This window comes from Miniopterus schreibersii, assembly GCF_964146895.1.
Source record: "Miniopterus schreibersii genome assembly, chromosome: 10".
NCBI classification, from domain to species: Eukaryota; Metazoa; Chordata; class Mammalia; order Chiroptera; family Miniopteridae; genus Miniopterus; species Miniopterus schreibersii.
This window is the reverse complement of record NC_138110.1, coordinates 23,319,796-23,340,438: the sequence shown is the minus strand read 5'-3', so window position 1 is coordinate 23,340,438 and position 20,643 is coordinate 23,319,796. Positions and strand designations below refer to the sequence as shown.

Below are 20,643 nucleotides of genomic sequence, written 5' to 3'. Positions count from 1 at the left end.
CATCCAGATTGGAAAGGAGGGAGCAAAACTGTCATTGTTTGCAGATGACATGATACTATACAGCGAGAACCCTAAAGACTCCACACAAAAACTACTAGAACTGATCAATGAATTTAGTAAAATAGCAGAATACAAAATAAATATTCAGAAATCAGTGGCATTTTATACTTTAATAATGAGCTATCAAAAAGAGAAACTAAGAAAACAAAGCCACTTGCAATTGTATCCAAAAAAAAAATCCCTAAGAATAAATTTAACCAAGGAGGTAAAAGACCTGTACTCAGCAGATTATAAGACATTGAAGAAAGAATCTGAAGAAGATATAAATAAATGGGAGCCTGTATAGGGGTGGGGCAAAGTAGGGTTACGGCTGTGAGTACACAAAACACAGAGTTCATTCTTGTGTCATTATTTATTAATTATTGTATTATTTTCCATGGGGACAACCGTAAACCTGCTTGTGCCCCACCCTGTACCGTGCCCATGGATGGGAAGAATCACACGGTTAAAATGTCCATACCACCCAAATCAACCTAGAGATTCAATGCAATCCTGATCAAAATATCAGGCACTTTTCACAGAACTAGAACTAGGATTAAATTATTAATCCTATAATTTATGTGGAACCACAAAAGACCCCGAATAGCCACAGCAAGCGAGGAGTTTGCTCTGAGGATCGCATGTGTTCTGGAAACTGTAAGGCGAGACGCTGTTCATACTCTCAGCTGAGCTGCCTGAAGTGTTGTTGGGCACATTAGCAGACTTAGTCCAAGGATAATGTTTCCCATTCTCTTTTCCAGGAATGTATTTTTATGTCCCTCTCACCATGTCAGCTTGGGCAGCAAGCAGCTCTTCTTTTAGTTTGAAAACTCAATGTAAAAATAAAGATTCTTTTTCATATATAACTTTCAAGATCGTTCCACTGCCTCTATGGAGGAAGGAACTTAGAGGATTTTTTAACAACACCTATTGAGATATAATTCACATACCACACAATTCACCCACTTACAGCATACAACCCATGGTTTTTAGCACATCCACGGAATTTTGCAACATTACCACCATTAAGTTGAGAATATTTTCATCACCCCCAAAAGAAACCCTGCACTCATTGGCAGAAAGAAACCCCATATCCAATGGCAGTCACTCCCCACTCCCTCACCCCTTCAGCCCCAGGTAATCCCTAATCTATTTCCTGTCTGCATAGATTTGCCTAATCTGGACATTTCAGGTATATGAAGCCATATAACACGTGACCCTTTGTGACTGGCTTCTTTTACTTAGCATAGCGTTTTCAAGGTTCATCACGCTGGAGCGTGGATCAGCACTTCATTTATTTTTACTGCTAAGTAATAAGCCATTGTATTGCCGTTCCTTGTTTTCTGTATCCACTCATCAAGTAATGCGTATTTGGATTGTTTCCACTTTCTTTGGCTATTGTGATAATGCTGCTATGAACATTTATTATAAGTTTCTGTGTGTTTTTGTTTCACTTGGATCTGTACATAGGAGTGGAATTACTGAGTCATGTGGTAACTATATGTTTAACCTTTGGGGGGACTGTCAGACTGTTTTCCAGTGTGACTGCGTCGTCTGACATGGCCCCTGATTTTCTCCACCTGCTCCTCGACACTTATATTATGTCTTCTTTGATTCTAGCTGGATTCTAGCTATCCCAGTGGGTGGGAAGTGATATCTAATTGTGGTTTTGATTTGCATTTTCTTAGTGGCTAAGGTTGAGCATCTTTTCATATCCTTGTCGGCCATTTGTATATTTTCTTTGGAGACACATCCATTCAAATATTTTGCCCATTTTTAAAGTTAGGTTATTCGTCTCATTATTATTGTAAGAGTTTTTTACATATTCTGAATACAAGTTTCTTATCAGATATATGATTTGAAAATATTTTCTACCACTCTATGGGATGTCTTTTCCCTTTGAAACACAAAAGTGTTTTTTTAATCTTGATAAAGCCCAATTAATCTATTATTTCTTTTGTTGTTTGTGCTTTTGGTGTCATATCTAAAAAAAAAAAACAAAAACAAAAAAAACACTGCTTAATCCAAGGTGGTGAAGACTTTTCTTCGAAGAGTTCCTAGTTTTATCCCTTATATTTAGGTCTTTCTTTGATCCGTTTTGAGGTAGCTTATGTATGCAATGAGAGGTAGAATTCTCGATCTTTTGCATGTGAGTATCCAGTTGTCCCAGAGCCACTGATTGAAAAGACTGTTCTTTCCCACTTATAAGAATTATTTTCAGAACCCAGAAAAAAATTTAATTTACATTCCTATTGTTCTAGGATAGTATTTCCCAAACTGGTCTATCATGAACCTTAATAAACGTGTAACCAAAAGAAAAAAAAGAAAGAAAGAAAAGAAAAAAAGTCACACGATTCAACAAGATCCAGGTGCATTAGCTAAATGAAGTTAAGCATCTTTCTCTGTTGTGGCCTTCTCGAAGACTCTAATGCCGGCATGCTTCAGCGATGCTGTGATCCTTGCCTTATCAGAGAAGGCTTTCTATGTGCCCACTTACTAACATCTCCAGAAGCACACTTCCAAGGAACTCAAGTTTTGGATGCACTCTTTTCAAATTATTCATTTGAATTCTGTTAAGATGTTTAACTTTGCTTTTTGAGAAATAAGTGTTTTGTAGAGTTGTATGTTTCATCTTTTCCCAGGTCAGAACAGAAATAAGACAGTAACCTGTGAGTGCCTCTGAATTCCTTTTAGCAACTGGTTTGGGAACCATATTTTTAATTTATGATTAAAGAATTCATTTTTTTAAGCTAAATATTAACATTAAACAGTATGGCTTTTTGAAAGTGTGGTCCAAGAACCACCTGCATCAGAACCACTTGGATGTGGTTTAAGAATGCAGACCCTGGGGCCCCTTCGGACCTAATAATCAGAAACCCTGGAGCTGGAGCCCAGAGGCTGCACTCCAAGGCTGCCCTGTGATTCTGTGAACACCCATTTGAGAGCCGCTGCTCATCCTCAGATCAAGGGAGAGAGCCAAGGTGTCTGCAAAGAGATGAGCAGCAGAGGCTGACAGGTACTTAGGACCAAGCCGGATTATCTTTACCAGCTTCCCTTCCTTTTCCTTGGCATCTCCACTGCCTGCTGCTGTGCCTTTTGCGTGCTGACACATCCTGTGTGAATGATCACTTAACTCAGGCGGGCTAAGCATTTTTTATTCTTCTGGGGCTTATGATACAGATTGCCGCGAGAGGGCGCCAGAGCACCTCCAAAACACAGGCAAGGCCCCTCTGCTCCCCTTTTCCACTGCGGGCTGTCCCCTGAGGCCTAGTCTCCCGGTCTCAGACCTGTCCCCCACCTCACTGGTTCCCAAAATGACGCCGGATCACATGAGAGTGCATAACCGCTAAGAAAAACACTTATTAGCTGTGAGGCCTGGGGAGTTTGTCAAATGCCTCTGAGCCCAAGTTTCTCATCCTAACAGAGCCAAGCACCCTGCATACCTGGAGCTAGGGCTCAGTCCTCCCCAGTTTTAGGACACACCGAGAGGCAAGCCAAAGCCGTTGAGTATGGTTGACCAGAAAGCTGGAGTGCTGGGTGCTTCGTCCCTAAGGCTGATTGACCTATGGTAGGAGTGGTCATCTGGTGTGTTCCAGATGGCAAGAGCACTGCCCCCTGGACTACATGTCTCGGTCATAATGCTGTAGCCTGCTCTGAGGATTATATTTGGGGCAAATTCATCTCTACCCTCTTGCCACACCAAACACACACGCACACACACACATCTATTTCAGTACTGTGCAAATACTCACCCTAACCCTTCAAGTCTCCAGAGAATCACATTTATTCAGCCATATACTCAATGAATAGCTATTGAATCTCTACGAGCCAGACACTGAGCCTGAAACTGGCGTTACAGCTATGAACAAAACAAGCCCAGATTCTGCCCTAAGGAAGTTTGCGTTCTAGTGGGCAAACTAGATGAAGCAAGTACTCACACAATTTTGTAATCGCAACTAATGATCAATGCTGTGAGGCAAAGAGAAACACCCTGGGAGATGCCTGCCAATGATTGCAGTCCTAGCCTGAAGAGTCACCTTCCCACAAGGAGCCTTAATGGAAGAGATTTACCTGTCCTTGCCCTGGGGTTAGAGGTATTGCAAATGTAATTTGAACAGTGTATTTAACATCTCTATTGTTGCAGTGCAGGCTATAGAAAGTACAGTTCCACACAGGGCGTTTTGCCTTTTGGGCAAAGGAGTTGTGTATTGGGGTGGGGGTGCAGAGATCATTGCAAAGGTCCTGCGTAAAAAGGCCAAGAAATCTAAGATGGAGAACCAAGCTCTGGAAGCCAACCAGGAAAATGCGTAGGGACCATCCCCAAGACCCTGGGTATGGGGGTCACTCCTGAAGTGCAGGGCGTGTCCGTCCTGTGGCCTCTGGCTGGACCATAGGAGCCCTTACCAGACTCCCTGGGCAGGAAGTGGCTTGTCCCTATGCGTGCAAGCGTCACCCTCTCGTGACCTGTGATAATCTCTCATAGTGACTGGGGGCGGTAAGGCTCTCACCCAGCCCATGTGAAGCAATTAGCACCAGGCAGAGGGTGGAACCTGATGGAGTGGCTTGATGGAGCCTAATGGAATGATGAGGCCGTGCCTAGAGCTCTGCCATCCACCAGCATGGCCCAGCGTGTGACAGCCTGCTCCACGCTGCCTGCTGGAAAGTAACCATGACTCACTTGGACTCGCCATGGTGTCTCCAACAGAGACACTGGAATTTGTAAGCTGTCACCACTCCAGGGGCTTCAATTCATTCCTTTTCACTAAGTTTCAAGGACAGGGATGCTTGAGATCAGTTCTTTCCAAAGTTAAATGCGCATGCAGACCCCCTGGGGATCTGGTTGAAATGCACATTCTGATTTTGAAGGTCCCACTGAGGCTGAGAATCCTCATTTCTAAACAACTTCCCAAGAATGTGGGTGCTACTGGTCTGTGGACCACACTGGGAAGACTTAAGAACCTGAAAAATAGTGAATGAAATAAACCTTCCCTTCTCCTTCATGGGTGAGATGGTCAGATCTACCATCCAGGGCTCACTCATCAAACATTCGTTGAGCCTAAGAACTCGGATAATGACAGCACCACTGGCAGAAATAAGGAAGTCAGGGGTAGGAACTGCTTTATGAAGGAATAATAATAAAGGTTACCTTTGCTTGGATGCCTATCATGTGGCCCGATCCTGTTTAATCTTTCTGTTTGGCAAGATACGTATTATTGCCCTCCATAAATTTCTTAATGGAATTAAGGTTTGGAAAGGTGAAGTAATTTTCCCAGGGGTGTTATGGCTGGCTAGAACTTGAACCTGGTCTGTCAAACTCTCAAATCCACCTGGTCCCACCCTGACACACACTGTTTTATTTTGGAGGGTGAGGAATTAGGATTAGATTCAGCCCAGTGGTTCTCAACCTTTCCTGCATGTTGGAATCACCAAGAGGACTTTTACCGCTCTCATACCCAAACCAATTACATCAGACTTTCCAGGAAAAAGACCCGCTCTCAGCATTTTTAAAAAGCCCTCCTTCCCCCCAGGTAATTCCAGCGTGCAGACAAGACTGAGAATCCGTCCAACTCCTCTTCTAATCAGTGAGGCAAGTGAGAAGCTGGTGGGTGAAGCACAAGTCCCGTGGGAACTAGTACGTCTCAGTTCCCAGCACAGGGGAAACAGGCAAGGGGGGCGGGGGTGGAGACACTGAGTCCCTCTCTGGCTCTTGGCTGCCCATCGGTGGAAGGCAGGGGGATGGTGATAGGGAGCACTTCTGATAACCACAGAGTCCTTCAATCAGGCGGTAATGAAGCCTCCAGTTGGGACAACCAGCCGTGAGGAGCCAGCTGCCACTCCTGAGCTCCAGAGGGCGGCCTCGCTTTATTCAGCACATACCTCCAGCCCTCTCCGTGATGCCCCCTGAGTAAGCCCGGATCCGGGGGCCTGGCTGGGAATGGCTTCAACCCATCCCACCCAACCTCTGGGGGCTCATGTCTTTGCCAAGAACCTCTCACAGTTGGCCAGCCCCCTGGTGCAGAAAGCCCCATTTGCTATGGTGGTGCCATCCCATCTTTTTTCCTTCTTCATGGCTTAATTATAAACTAAAGTTCAACTGCGTAAGTTTGGGGCGATATTGTTCTGGGGGGACGCGCGACAGACGACCACCAGAGTTTGTGTTTGAATTGTGGAGCCTTTCTTAGCTGGCCAGCGGCTACAGTTGCGGCGTCTCACCCATGTGAGAGCCGAACTGCAGCCCTGACCCTCAGTTCGTCCCTCATTTTATGCTCAGTAACCACAAAGGCACAGCGGTGAAGGGGTTTCCACGAATTTGTTAGGTTGTCAGCTTTGTTACAGGAAACAAGGGGGGACCTTTAGCAACACAAAAGGGACGATTTAAACACAATGTCTTACAATGAGTAATGGGGTTATGCGTGGCCGGAGCGTGACTGGTTTGTTCTTTCTGTGGGAACTCAGGGGGGCGGTAATTATTGGGCGGGCTTGTTGGGCCTTGTCCTGTACAGTAGGGATCTTGTTCTACCTTTACTGTTAGTTCCTTAGGTATATTCTTCTGGCCAGAACAATATCACAATACAGTGGCACCTCGGTTTTTGAATGTCTCCGTCGACTAACATTTTGGTTTACGAACGCTGTGAACCCGGAAGGAAATGCTTCAGTTTTCGAACACACCCCGGAAGTTGAACACGCCACGTGGCTTCCGCCGAGGGCACGATCCTGAGGCCTGGCTGTCAGCTGTGGATCCCTCGGTTTCCCAACATTTCAGAACTCGAACAGATTACATTCGAAAACCAAGGTACCATTGTATCTTTAATTATGAGGAAACAATCAAATAAGTTGTGAATTACCTTCGAGAGAGGGTCAGGGAGCCCTGGCTGGCGGGTGTGGCTCGGTGGTTAAAGCACTGGCCTGTGCACAGGAGGGTTTGATTACCAGTCTAAGGCATGTGCCTGGACTGCAGGTTCGATCCCCAGCCCTGGTTGGGGCACACGTGGGAGGCAACCAGTAGATGTGCCTCTCTCACCTCGATCTTTCTCTCTCTCTTTCTCTCTCTCAAAATGGAAAAAAATACCCTCAGGTGAGGATTAATGAGAGAGAGAGAGAGAGAGAGAGAGAGAGAGAGAGAAAGAGGGGGGGTGAGAGAGAGGGAGAGGATCAGGGAAACAGGGAGATGCCAGCCCCAACCCTCACTTTTTCCCAACACCTCTCCCTTCCTCAACCTAGTATAAAGAGATTTAAATGATTCTCCTCCTACCCCTTTCCCTATTAATCCTCATTGGGGAAAAAAAATTTTAAACGCCAGCAAGACGACTGCTAGCCAAAACGTCCCCTTTGTGCAAAGGCATCCTGGCACCCCTTTCTCAAGACATTTTAGCACCACCTGCAGGAGTTTTTCTGTAAATACATAAAAGGAGGATGCTAATGGTGCCCCTTAGACACAGTGCATTTGTGTGGTGCACAACCTACACACCCTCAGGCACTGGCTGTAGATGCCAGAGTCCTACCTGATGGGCCTTACACTGGCCTGAATTTAACTTAAAAGCTGGGGGAAAAAAGATGATGTGTGTACACATCTGATAAAAGTCATTGGTAGGGAAAGAAATCCCCTCACTCTTCTGCTGTGTACAGGAGGAACCCCCAGCTATTAAATAGAGCTGAATAGAAGCACTTAACAACTGCATAAGTGCATTTAAGAGCTAAAAATGGAGGCACCGCAGTGCCTCCTGGCATCCCCCATCCCCCTGCTGCTCTGGCAAGGGCAGGCAGAGGAGGGGGGGAGAGTTGAGAGAGGCATTTGTACTGTGTGCCCGCTTGCCTCTTGGCTCCTCTTGGCCAGGGAATGCCTACCACAAAGGGTAACCCCCAGTGGTGTTCTGGGAGTTTGGGCTTTGATCTGGTGCCTTTGTCTGGCTGTTTACCAAACTAAACGTTGTGGGGTCGGAATACACTGCAGAGGAACGTTCTGTTCCAGGCGTGCTCCTTTGCTTCTCTCTTCATGGGGGGATGAGAGCACAGAAAGAGCAGAGGGAGAGTCTTTTCTTTAACACTTTCTCTTCCACTTAGAGAAGGCCTGCTCGGGATGCAGGATGCAGAAGGGACTTCTGCAGCCGTCCTGCCATCAGAATTCCTGAGCGCGGCCTTGCCCCGTAGGCTTGTGGTACAAATGATTTGAAACGTTAAACTGCCTGTGGCTCGATCGCTGCCAAGCAGTAATCAACATGAAATAGAGTTGGAATAATTTCTGAGTCAAACAACATGTCCTGAGAAATACCTACAAATGCAAGATGTTGTAGAAGAAACATTAAAATCATGTCATTATCCAAAGTTTTCTTCTTTCTTCCCCGTTTCTTCACCTATTCTTATCTCCTCCTACATATATATTATGAACTTCCTCAAAACCTCTCTGGAGAGGAAGAGATGTTATGAATAAAGAGGAATAAGAGATCCTGACCTTGTCATCCGGTATCTTCCAGCCCAGGTAGAACTGTGCAGCGTAATTGTCTTTTAATAAAAGATGATACCAGAGCTGATCGCAGAGCTGGGGGTGTGGTCACTTGCTTAGTGGGGGATATTGACACGAATTGCTCTAAGTTCCCAGAAGGCCATTGTGGACAGAAGTCTGCTATAAAATCCAAATAGAAGAGAAGCTAAAGCTGGGTGTCAAGGTGGAGGAAGTAGGTGGGTAAAGAAGAGCAAGAGAACCTTCTAGGGGCCAAAACTCTACGGAGAAACTCAACAAGGAGGAAAGTTCTCGTAAGTTCCATTGTGATTGGGCCAGAGAAGTGGAAAATGAGTCCAGAGAACGAAGAGAGCAGAGGAACGCACAACCAGGAGAAGCACTGGAAAACACACAGGGGAGCTGGGAAGGGCAAACTATGTCAGTGATTAAACAGCAAGTGATGCTCCATAAATGATACCAGGCGGTACTGGAGAAAGAACTGAGAAAAAGTCATTGAATTGTGCAATTAGGACTGTTTTAAAATACCTAAGGACCCATGTATGCACTGTTATTGGGAGCCCAGTTGTCCCTCTGATCTTCAGCATAGGAGTTCTTTCCAAAGCCACAGCACTTCATCGACAGCAGACCCTGGCATCTTAGGATCCTGCAGTATGAGAACTTGGCGAGCCTCATCAACCACCTGCCTGGTTCAGGGTTTTTGCTCAATACTTCTCTCCATGCTCATAACTACACTCCTTCTGATGTCAGAGCCAGGAAGAAGATTTCCCCTGGTTCAAGGTGGAAAGAGGGACCCCCCCCCATAAGGATAAGCCAGCCCTTATGGAAAGACAGTCATCAGAATGGTGATACTTCTCTCCATGCTCATAACTACACCCCTTCTGATGTCAGAGCCAGGAAGAAGATTTCCCCTGGTTCAAGGTGGGAAGAGGGACCCCCCCATAAGGATAAGCCAGCCCTTATGGAAAAACAGTCATCAGAATGGTGGCACCTCTCCATGTCAGATACAGAGCTTTACATACATCATCATCAAACTTTGTTACAACCTTACAAAGGAAGTAAACTTACCCCACTTTACAGTGAGGTTCAGAGATGAGTGACATACCCAAAGTTAGCTTAGGTAAGGGACACAACTAGAGCCAGAATTCAAACTCAGGTCTGTCTTACTCAGAATCACAAAAGCTTTGCACTGCATATGAATACCATATAGCAAAGCTGTGTTTTGTGAGAAGCACATAAAGTAGTAAGGTATGGCTTTATAGGGCCCAAGAAGAGCCCAAGGAGAAGGGGTAAAAGAGGAGGTGGTTCTTTCAAGAAGACTTGACACTCAATAGACACCCACAGCCCCTGACCAGGGCCACTCAAGCAGAAGGCTGCCTGGGTATGTGTGGAGGTGGCTCTAGGACAAGGTCTATAAAGACATGTCAATGACCCTGGCTGGTGTGGCTCAGTCGGTTGGGCATCACCCTGTGCACTGAAAGTTTGCTGGTTTGATTCCCGGTTGGGGCACCAAACAAAACAAGGCATGTCAATGGTTGGTTTATGCTGGTTTCAGCCTATCAATAACCAGTGTTGTGGCTAGAACCTGTGGTTCTCATGACAACTGCAAGACATTCTTCAGCAATGACCATCAGGAAACTTTGATAAAGGTTTATTACTCATAGAACCTGGAAATTAATTGCACAGCATACCTGGGGCCACACAATAGGATCATGAGGAGAGAGAAAGGGTGCAGTCTTTCATGGACCTGAGATTCTGCTTTTATTGGGGTTGAGGGCGGGAACTAAATGTTTTTTGGGCTTTCTCTTCTTGACTTCAAGAAGGAATATACCTGTCAAAAAAAATTTCTTGTGGTTATGGGCCCAAATTTATAATCAGAGTGTAGCAGCCATTGTTTACAGGGGGCTCTGACATATGCTGCATTTCAGGGAAAAGCAACAGGCTGGGCTGCCAAGACTCCCCCACTGTGCTCTGATGGCTGAGCCAACACTTATAAAAGAGTTCCTGGAATCATATTTCAACCAATGGGCTGAGATCTGCCCCATCCAATCAGATCTGTACAGCTATAGCCTCATTTGTATCTTTATCCATCCATCAGCACTCCATAGCGGTGAATCAGAATGTGCAATTCTTGAGGGATTTCAAGATGACAGCAGATTAGGTGGAAGCTACACTGACACTCTCCTCAGGACCTAACTGGAATTACAACTAAAATACAGAAACACCATCCTGAATAATCAACTGAAGACTGGTAGGAGGTGCCAAGGCACAAGAGGGCTGGCCAGGATCCCACAGGCAGCAGCTGAAGGTCTGGAGGGATATCTAAGCTGTGGGGAGGCTCCCACTTAGAACTCTGGGCCTAAACCCCAAGTTGGGCTCCCCAGCCCAGAGCACCAGAACTGAGAAAGGTGCCCACATAACATCTGGCTGTGAAAAGCAACAGGCTTTCTGTCTGCCAAGGAGAGACGACTGGAATTGCAGGCACCCTCTTAAAGGGTCAATGCACAAAATTTCGTGTGTAGCCACTCATCTTGGGCTCCAGCAGAGGGAGGGCAGAGTAGACTGGAGTTGTGTGAGGAAAATTTAGGGATGCTGGCTCTTGGGACAGAACTTAGAAAGCAGCCATCTGGATTCTTGTGCTGAGTCATTCCCCCATACTGCAGAGGACATCTTTTTCAGGCAGACCTTTGCCAGCCAGGCAGCTTTTCCCTGGGGGAAAGCAATTGCCCCACCCATTGGAAAACCTCTCACCCAACCCTGTGGCTTTTACGCCTTGCTGTGGTCTATAGCCTAAGGCTCATTAAGAGACTCAGATTAATCAACCTGCAGGCAAAGGCAGATTGCTGGGTGCTTTGAGTCTTTGCCTGATCTGCTTCTGGATCTGAGACTTGGAAAAGCAGACCTTGGTGCTCATATTGGTTCTGTCCAAATGCACCAAGCCCCAGTAGAGAGAACCACAAGCTGTAGATTGTTGATAGTTCCAAACAGGGTACACAAGGCCAGTCATAAACAGTGTCTGACATTGGCCTGCACCAGAGACCATCCAAAAAGACTGAGAGTCCTAGCAGATCTACCTAATACATAGAAACAAACCCAAACAGGCAGCCAAAATGGGGAGACAAGAAAAACAAGCTCAAAATGAAAGAACAAGAGAATTCTCCAGAAGAAGAGCTAAATGAAATGGAGATAAGCAATCTATCAGATATAGAGTTCAGAATACTGATTATAAGGATGCTCAACAGCATGAGAAAAGATATGGAAACTATGAAGGACGACATAGGAGAAATAAAGAATACATTGGAAGGAATAAACAGAAGATTAGAGGAAGCTGAGGGTTGGATCAGCAAATTAGAAGATAGTGTAGAAAAAAATCAATCAGAGATTAAGAAAAAATTGAAAAACAGGAGGACATTTTAAGGGAGATGTGGGGCAATATAAAATGTAACAATATTTGCATTATAGGAGTACCAGGAGGGGAAGAGAATAAGCAATGTTTGAGAATTTGTTTGAGGAAATAATGGCAGAAAATTTCCCTAACCTGGTGAAGAAAAAAGTCACACAAGTTCAGGAGGCACAGAGAGTCTCAAGCAAGAAGAACCCAAAGAGGCCCACGCTCAGACACATCATAATTAAAGTGCCAATAATTCAAGACAAAGAGAGGATCTTAAAGTTGTAAGAGAAAAGCTAACTTTTACCTACAAAGGAGCTTCCATAAGGCTGTCAGCTGATTTCTCATCAGAAACTCTATGGGCCAGAAGAGAATGGCATGAAGTATTCAAGTCAATGAAAAGCGAAGATCTGAAACCAAGACTACTCTATCCATCAAGGCTATCATTCAAAATAGATGGTGAAATAAAGAGCTTTCCAGACCAAAAAAAACAAAAAAAAGGCTAAAGGAGTTTATCATCACCAAGCCAGCATTACAAGAAATGTTAAAGGGACAGCTGTAATAAGTAGAAATTGAGAGAGAGAAACAGGCATAAAAAATTAAAATGGCAATAGATAAGTACCTATCAATAATAAGCTTAAGTGTAAATAGACTAAATGCTCCCATCAAAAGATATAAGGTGGCTGAATGGATAAAAAAACATGACCCAAATATATGCTATTTATAAGAGACCCACTCAGAACAAAAGACTCACACAGGGTGAGAGTGAAGGGATGGAAAAAAATTTCCATGCGAATAGAAATGAAGAAAAAAGCAAGGGTAGCAATACTCTTATCTGACAAAATAGACTTCAAAATGAAGGCCATAACAAGAGACTATAAAGGTCACTACATAATACTAAAGGGATTGATCCAACAAGAGGATATAACCATGATACACATATATGTACCCAATATAAGAGCACTTAAATGTGTAAAAAACCTTCTGGAGGACTTTAATGGAAAGATCAACAACAATACAGTCATAGTAGGGGACTTTAACACCCCACTGACTTCACTGGATAGATCTTCCAAACAAAAAATCAATAAGGAAACAGTGACACATTAGATCACATGGATTTAATTCACATTTACAGAACATTTCACCCCAAAGCTGCAGAATATACATTTTTCTCAAGTGCATATGGGACATTCTCAAAGATAGACCACACGTTAGGACACAAAACAAGTCTCTACAAGTTCAAGAAAGTTGAAATCATATCAAGCAACTTCTCGGACTATGGCATGAACTTAGAAATCAACAACAGTAAAAATATTCAAAAACATTCAAACACATGGAGGCTAAATAGCATGTTATTAAACAATGAATGGGTTACCAAAGAGATCAAGGAAGAAATGAAAAACTTTCTGGAAACAGATGAAAATGCACACACAACAACCCAAAATCTATGGGACACAGTGAAAGCAGTCCTGAGAGAGAAGTTCATAGCACTACAGGTTTACCTGAAGAAACAAGAAAAACTTCTAATAAACTATCTAACACTACAACTTAAAGTCTTAGAAAGAGAACAACAAGAAAAGCCTAGAGTAAGTAGAAGGAAGGAAATAATAAAGATCAGAGTGGAAAAAAATGTCATAAAGACTAAAAAAACAATACAAAAGATCAATGAAACCAAGAGCTGGTCCTTTGAAAAGATAAACAAGATTAATGAACCTTTAGCCAAACCCATCAAGAAACAAAGAGAAATCAAATAAATAAAATCAGAAATGAAAGAGGTGAAGTAAAAACTGACACCACAGAAATACAAAGGATTGTAAGAAAATACTATGAGCAACTGTATGCAAACAAGCTGAACAATGTGGACCAAATGGACAAATTCCTAGGAAAATACAATCTTTCAAAGTTGAGTCGGGAAGAATCAGAGAACCTAAATGGGTCAATAACAGCTGATGAAATAGAAGCAATAATAGAAAAACTCCCAGCAAACAAAAGCCCTGCCCTGGATGGCTTCACAGGGGAGTTTTACCAACCATTCAAATAACTAACACCTGTCCTCCTCAAACTATTCCAAAAAATCTAAGAGAAAGGAACACTTGCAAGCTCTTTTTATGAGGCCAGCATTATCCTAATTCCAAAAACAGATAATGACACTACAAAGAAAGAGAATCATAGGCCTATAACCCTGATGAACATAGATGCTAATATCCTCAACAAAATATTAACAAATTGGATCCGGCAATATATTAAAAAGATCATACAGCATGACCAACTGGGATTTATTCCAGGGATGCAAGGCTGGTACAATATTCGCAAATCAATAAATGTGATACATCACATAAACAAACTGAAAGACAAAAATCACATGATCGTATCAATAGATGCAGAAAAAGCATTTGACAAATCCAACACCCATTTTTGATAAAAACTCTCAGCAAAGTGGGAATAGAGGGATCATACCTCAACATAATAAAGGCCATATATGACAAACCTACAGCCAACATCATACTCAACGGGCAAAAACTAAAACCATTTCTCCTGAGAACAGGACCAAGACAGGGGTGTCCACTTTCACCACTCTTATTCAGCATAGTCCTGGAAGCCCTAGCCACAGCCATCAGACAAGAAGAAAACATAAAAGGCATCCACATTGGAAAGGAGGAAGTAAAACTGTCATCTCAGAAGGAAGGCAGTGGGTGGATGGGTGGGTGGGGAGAGATTAATCAAAGAATTTATATGCATATATGCATAGCCCATGGACCCAGACAATAGAGTGGGGAAGGCCTGGGTGGGGGCAGATGCAGAGTGGAGGGGATCAATGGGGGGGGGACGACACATCTGTAATACTTTCAACAATAAAGATAAATTTTTTTAAAAGAATGTGCAATTCTGAGCAATCGGGACAGTGCTATGTGGACCAATCAGGCTGCACAAATTTGGATTTCGCCTTTGCATAGAGTGAATGCTCAACTATCTGTGCAAAATTTTTATCATTATAATTACTATCATTATTATTACTATGAGGGACTGTAGGTAACTTGCATAAGGAACACTAGTGTGATTCCTTTCATTCCTGTACCAGTCCTTCAGACTGTCCTCTTGTGATTCATTTTCCCCTTTCAGGGTAACCTTAGGAGTTTCTTTTCCCCTTATTTTACCAGGAAAAAAAAATGTTGGAGGGAAATATGCCAGATCCTCAAAACTATGCTCCCCATCCCAGGCGCCAGACACAAACACCCTCTTCTGCTGCAGGAGGCACATGGAGGGAGGGAGTCCCCAAGAGGACACGGAGCCCTGTGGTTTGGCGGGTGTCCAGGGGGTGGAGCCAGAGAGTTGCCGCTGCTTTGCTCACCGCTGACAGGGGCTATCAGCTCCTCCAGGCCAGCAGCGGGCGGGAGGCCCAGAGGAGAGAAAGGCTGATGACATCTGCACAGTTTTCTGGAAGCTTTTAAAATTCTATGCTCTTGAAGTGCACCTGAGCTACATTCCTGCCATACAGAACATGCCACAAAATTGACATTTAGGAAGAATGAGGAAGAAATTGATTTTTTTTTTTAACTTCAGTTGTAGATTCCCCTGCTATGGAATGTTTGCCTCTGGACTTTTTTAAAATTTATTTTTATTTAAGTATAGTTTGTATACAATCTTATATTGGTTATATAAGTTTCATGTGTACAATATAGTGATTCAACATTTTTATACCTTACAATGTGATCACCCCACTAATTCTGGTAATCATCTGTCACCTTTGTGAACGTATCACAATGTTGTTGACTATGGAGCCTCTGCACTTTTAAAAGGCAGTGGAAATTGACTTGGGATTCTCACCTAGACAGAGGGGCATTCCAGAGAAACTTTTTTTTTTTTTTTTCTCCTCACTAGGGAAAGGGCAGCTTGGTTTCCATACCTTCCTACCCCGCCCCTGGGGACCTTGCTGGATTCACCTGTGCAGCAGCTGTGTCAACTCTAAGAGAAAATCCACCCCCACACCGCACGGTCACTTAGCTCCAGAGTCCATTGCATAGCCACCTGCCCCTTGGTTTTTAACGTGATACTCTGTTGATTCTTTTCAGTTACAAATTTGCCAAAAACTATTTCAGGGTGAGGGTAGGAGCTACAGGAAACAGCAGGGAGAAGAAAAAGATGAATTTGAGTAGAATTATGGCTGAGCAAAGATCTCGAAATACCATGGAAAGGATGGCAAAGATGCTGGCACCAAATCAAGAACAGAGGGGGGCGCGGATCAGGTCCAGGACAGGGACCAGCTTCTCAGCAATGCTTTGGCACTGATGCCTAAAGTGGGAGGAGAGAGCCGAGAGCGCGGATATGCAGAGTGGGGTTTTGAGTATAAAACTGTTGGGTGCCTCCCTCCCAGCACTGCCTCCTCCTAAGCACCCTCCCTCTCAGCAGAGCGCGGCGGGGCTTTATCAGCCGGCGCCTCCTGCCTCCGGGGAGCCAGCTAGAGTGTGAGTACCCTCCTTATTTCTATTCACTTCTTTGGGGCGCTCAGTCCACTTTAAATTTTGTGTTTTTTTCCCTTTTCTTTGTTTTAACGGAGAAATGTTTCAGACGGTCGGAACTGAGTAGACACAGCCGAGTCCGAGTCCTGGTAGACTAGAAAGCAACTTCCCAGAGCCCCAGGCTGCTTCCTGGAAGCCTGAAGGCGATGCCTGTGTCTGTGATCTCTGAAGGGGGTGGGGGGCGCAGCACCTGAGCTCCCCGTGGAAGAGGGTTTCCAGCGAGGTGTCTCCGGGACGTGCCAAATGACTCTGAGTTCATCAGCTCCGTATGCGAGTTTCAGGCTGTGTTCTTGAAATAATTAAGTTGGAGACATATCTATATGACTCCAAAAAAAAAAAAAAAGTGGGGTACTGGCAATGGCCCTTTCCGATCTGGTTTTATGGGTCTTCGGGCAGGTTCTGTCCTGCTGAAGGGACTGTGCTCCGCATTGGGAGAACTCAGCAGTCACACTGAAGCCATGCATTTGGCAGGTCTTTGCATCTGCACTTTCCACGGTGGAATTCAGACCTCAAGGCTTCTAGGAGTAATGTGTTCCCAAGAGGAAAGTATTTTAATCGGGAGACAAGAATAACTGACAGGATTCTCTTTGTTTCTGCTTACAGCTTGAAAGGAAACTGAGCACCTCCCACCACTTAATAGCAAAAACTACCTAAAATAAAGATTATTGTAAGTACCAAAAAAAGGTCCATGTTGAAAGTCTCTTTACTATGAAAGAGCGTGAATGTTTAAATTCTCTCTTCTGTATCCATAGCCAAAACTTGGAACTATTTTTTTAAGCGATGCTGTCAAACCTCATTTTATTACACTTCACTTTATTGTGCTTTGTGTAAATTGTGGGGTTTTTTACAACTTAAACGTAAGTCCCTCCACTAGAACATAAACTATGACTCACCGAAGGCTCAGATCACGATTAGCAATTTTTTAGCAATAAATTATTTTAAATTAAGGTGTGCACATTGTGTGTTTAGAAATAATGCGATTGCACACTTAATAGACTACAGTATAGTGTAAACATAATTTTTATATGCACTGGGAAACCAAAACATGTGGGCGACTTGCTTTATGGAGATACTTTATTGCTGTGGTTCGAAACTGAGTCTGCAATATCTCCAAGTTATGCCTGTACTTGAGACATAGAAAATTTAAGACTTTGAGGTCTTTCCAATTGCACAAATTTCTCATATATGCTGACAATGGAAAGAGTTTTATTTTGTATAATAAAATAGGGAACGTTGGTTGGATTGAAATTTTGCTACTGCCTTGTATTAGAATGATGAGCACTGTTTTGTTTCACTAGTAACCTAGGCTTTCTGACTCCTGCCAGAAAGCAGCTTCCAGAATATTCTCAGCATGTTAAGTTCACACACAGGCCGTGTTGTGAATGTGTCAGCGATTCAGGAGAAGGAGGTTTGCTTTGAGGCACCAGGAGATGTTTATCTGTCAGAACCATCACTGGTCCCAGCAAGGGCATGGGGTGAAACTGGGGATGGTCGAGCCCTTTGTCATTGCTCAACCCCCACCTCAGAGTTATTTCAAGGCAGCCGTGGAGTCAGGCTGCGTCTGCGACACCGCGGAGCCCTAGCGCCTATTGCAGGCTGCATTCGGAAGCTGCTCCTTCTCAGCCTGTTGACTTGAACAGAATCTTTGGAGGCATTTATGTGCTCCGGGCTGGCAGACAAGGAACCACCACGGCTTTCCTCTCCCGTAAGGCTGACTCTGCTGAGTGAACCTGGATGGCCCCCACTCTGAACCTCAGTTTTGTCTTCCGTAAAATGAAGGCTTGAACTATGCACTCACCAAAACAGCACCTAGCTCTCAAATTTTTTCATCTCTTGGTTCTAAAAAAATACTGATATTGAGCTCAACGGATGCGATTCTCCAAGGTTTGTGTGATTTTGGCAGTGGGGGAGAGGCAGGAACCCGCAGGGGCGGAAGGGCTAAGCACCTACACTGACAAATGGGACAGCTCCTGCGCTTCCCTTTCTTTCCTTTTCTCGTTCTTTCTTCTTTATGTTTTTTTAACCCTGTATAAGGCAAGAGTCTTGCATTGCTCTTTCACAAACAAAAATATGCATAATGTAACCCATGGACACATCAGTTTGGTGCTTAACTAACCAGATAGGTTAACCATGGATAAGCACACGGTGCTTTTCTAGGATGTGGCAGTGATCTTTTCCACAACTGTAGATTGTTCTGAACGACTCTAGTAGCGCTTAAGTTCTCAGGTTTCATATCCAGCCGGTAAAAGAAAGTAAAAATTAAATAGGGGGGGGAAAGAAATGCCACACATACAACTTCTCTGGAAATACTGAAGGAAGAAAGACATCCTTGGATGCAACGAAAGGTTAAAAAAAGAAAACATAAAGAGCTGCTACACTTGTAGAATTCAGCAAAGAATTGTTTGCTATTAACAAGATGATGTCCAGTATTTAACGATTGTTATTCACATACAAGAAAAAAGTGTCGGGTGTCCTTCTCTTAGATGCACTGCTGTGGGTTAAGGGTAGCTGGTATCTCATTACAGAAAACAGAGTCCACACCATGCCTCCATCCCACATTTGTAAAGAACAAGACCGAGGGGATTGCTGCATTGGCCTTGATCCCCATGATGGGGCCCTAACAGTTTGCCCTGAAGCATTTCAGAGCCCGAAGGCCCCCCCCCCACTGGAACAGGCTTCGGATCTGCCAGCTTCCTGGCAGTGGAAGAAACGCAGCAGAACAAGATCTGTGCAGAACGCTTCGCCACCATTTTTTGTTTGGTTCATTCTAAGCAAAGTCAAATGAACACACCACGGTGTCTGTGGGCAGCTCGTTGTCTCTTTGCTGGTGGAGGTCTTGGCTGGTGGAGAAGATGGCCCTCTCCTTCGGAGGTCCTGGTCTGGGTCCCTGTCTGGGTCCCCTCTCCCAGGAGCCCGCCCGTGCGCTCCTGCCTCCCCCGAGCCTGCAGCTTCAGCTGCTCATCGGAGCCAGGACGCGCAGCCTGCTGATTCTTGTATTTTTTGCCCTCTGTCGTATATGGAGAGTGTGGAGAGGAAGATGAGTGGATGCTCTTTGGTTGGCGGCACTGGTGACGCCTCTCCCGTTCCTCTTTGGAGGGGCCCTTTTGGAAATAAAGCTGGTGAGGCAACGCATGGAGGCTTCTCCTGGCTAAAGTTAGCCTTGGCCCGCGGGCCGCCAGAACAGGTATGCTCCCCTCCTGCAGCCCCGTCCCCGGGGGCTTAGCACCTGCGCTCCGGTGTCTTTCCTGAGCAGAGCCTGGGAAGTGGGGTCCTCATGCTCTGCTGAGCAGAGCTGCTTGGGCTGACTGGATGCACGCGGGGCTTGGTCCAGGAACTCCCATGGCACTTCTCATGGTTCAGATGCTGGACAGTTGAGCTGCGGGGTTTTGGTAGCAGTGGAAAAGCTAGGCAAATGTAGTCTGAGGTTTTTATCCTGCTTTTGTTTTATTGGGGTTTCTCCCTTGAGTTTTCTTGTCCTGCATTTTTGTTAAAGTTTAATGGCCTTCCTACGTAGTCGAATTTGAGAAGTTTGAGCATCAGTAGGTGGTCCCTGCTCCACTGCCTTTCCAATTAGGATGTGTAGATTCTTCAAGTTCCCTAAAGAAATGCATACAATCAATGCGATAAAATTTTAGGATGAACTGTAGCCTTTAAGCTACTAGTTTCTCATAACTATAACTCTTGCCTGAGTTCCAGAGTGAGTAGACAGAGCTCTCAGGGCCTCCAGAAGTTTCTCATCATTCAGAACAGATGATTCCTGGGGGCTCCGAATCAACAGCAACTGTCTGCTGAGCTCAGGAGAGGGTCCCCCTGTGTAAGACACGGAGGCCATACCACCCATCCCAGTGTGTGGATCCTGGAGAGACAGCTGGCAATGAGCTTTCTTCATGGTGGACTGTGGATCCAGACGAAAATTCAGTCTTTTTTTTAACTTTGGGTGGGTCCACAGGGAACTCAGGTCATTCAGGTTCCCAATCACGTTCGGCCAGTTATGCTATCAAGTTTTGTATCTATATCTCCAAAATCTCTGAGGCAATGGTGTATTTAAAACTCTCTAAGATAAATAAATATAGGCTGGAAATTTTGAGCACATGAATTTGTTCATCCTGGAATCACTCATATATACCTAATCATTACTGTACGCGATGGAAAATGCCCCTTTGATGTTTCCATCCCAGTGAGCTAGCTGATCGGCTCACTTAGGGAAACCCAAGGCAGTTGTATCTGAGCCTTTTATGGTTGCC

At 44.5% G+C, this 20,643-nt stretch overlaps 1 protein-coding gene across 2 annotated transcripts in view; it reads left to right on the top strand.

Moving 5' to 3' along the window:
• Positions 1 to 20,643, top strand: part of SLC14A1 (solute carrier family 14 member 1 (Kidd blood group)) — a 43,064-nt gene that overhangs the window by 1,915 nt on the left and 20,506 nt on the right. The window contains exons 1-2 of one of the 2 annotated variants that reach the window (XM_081149835.1): positions 16,202 to 16,345; positions 17,003 to 17,066. The gene's annotated coding sequence lies outside the window, so the exon portion shown is untranslated. Of the gene's footprint in view, positions 1 to 16,201; positions 16,346 to 17,002; positions 17,067 to 20,643 lie in introns of those variants that run through there. The other variant, XM_081149836.1, reaches the window with a different exon arrangement.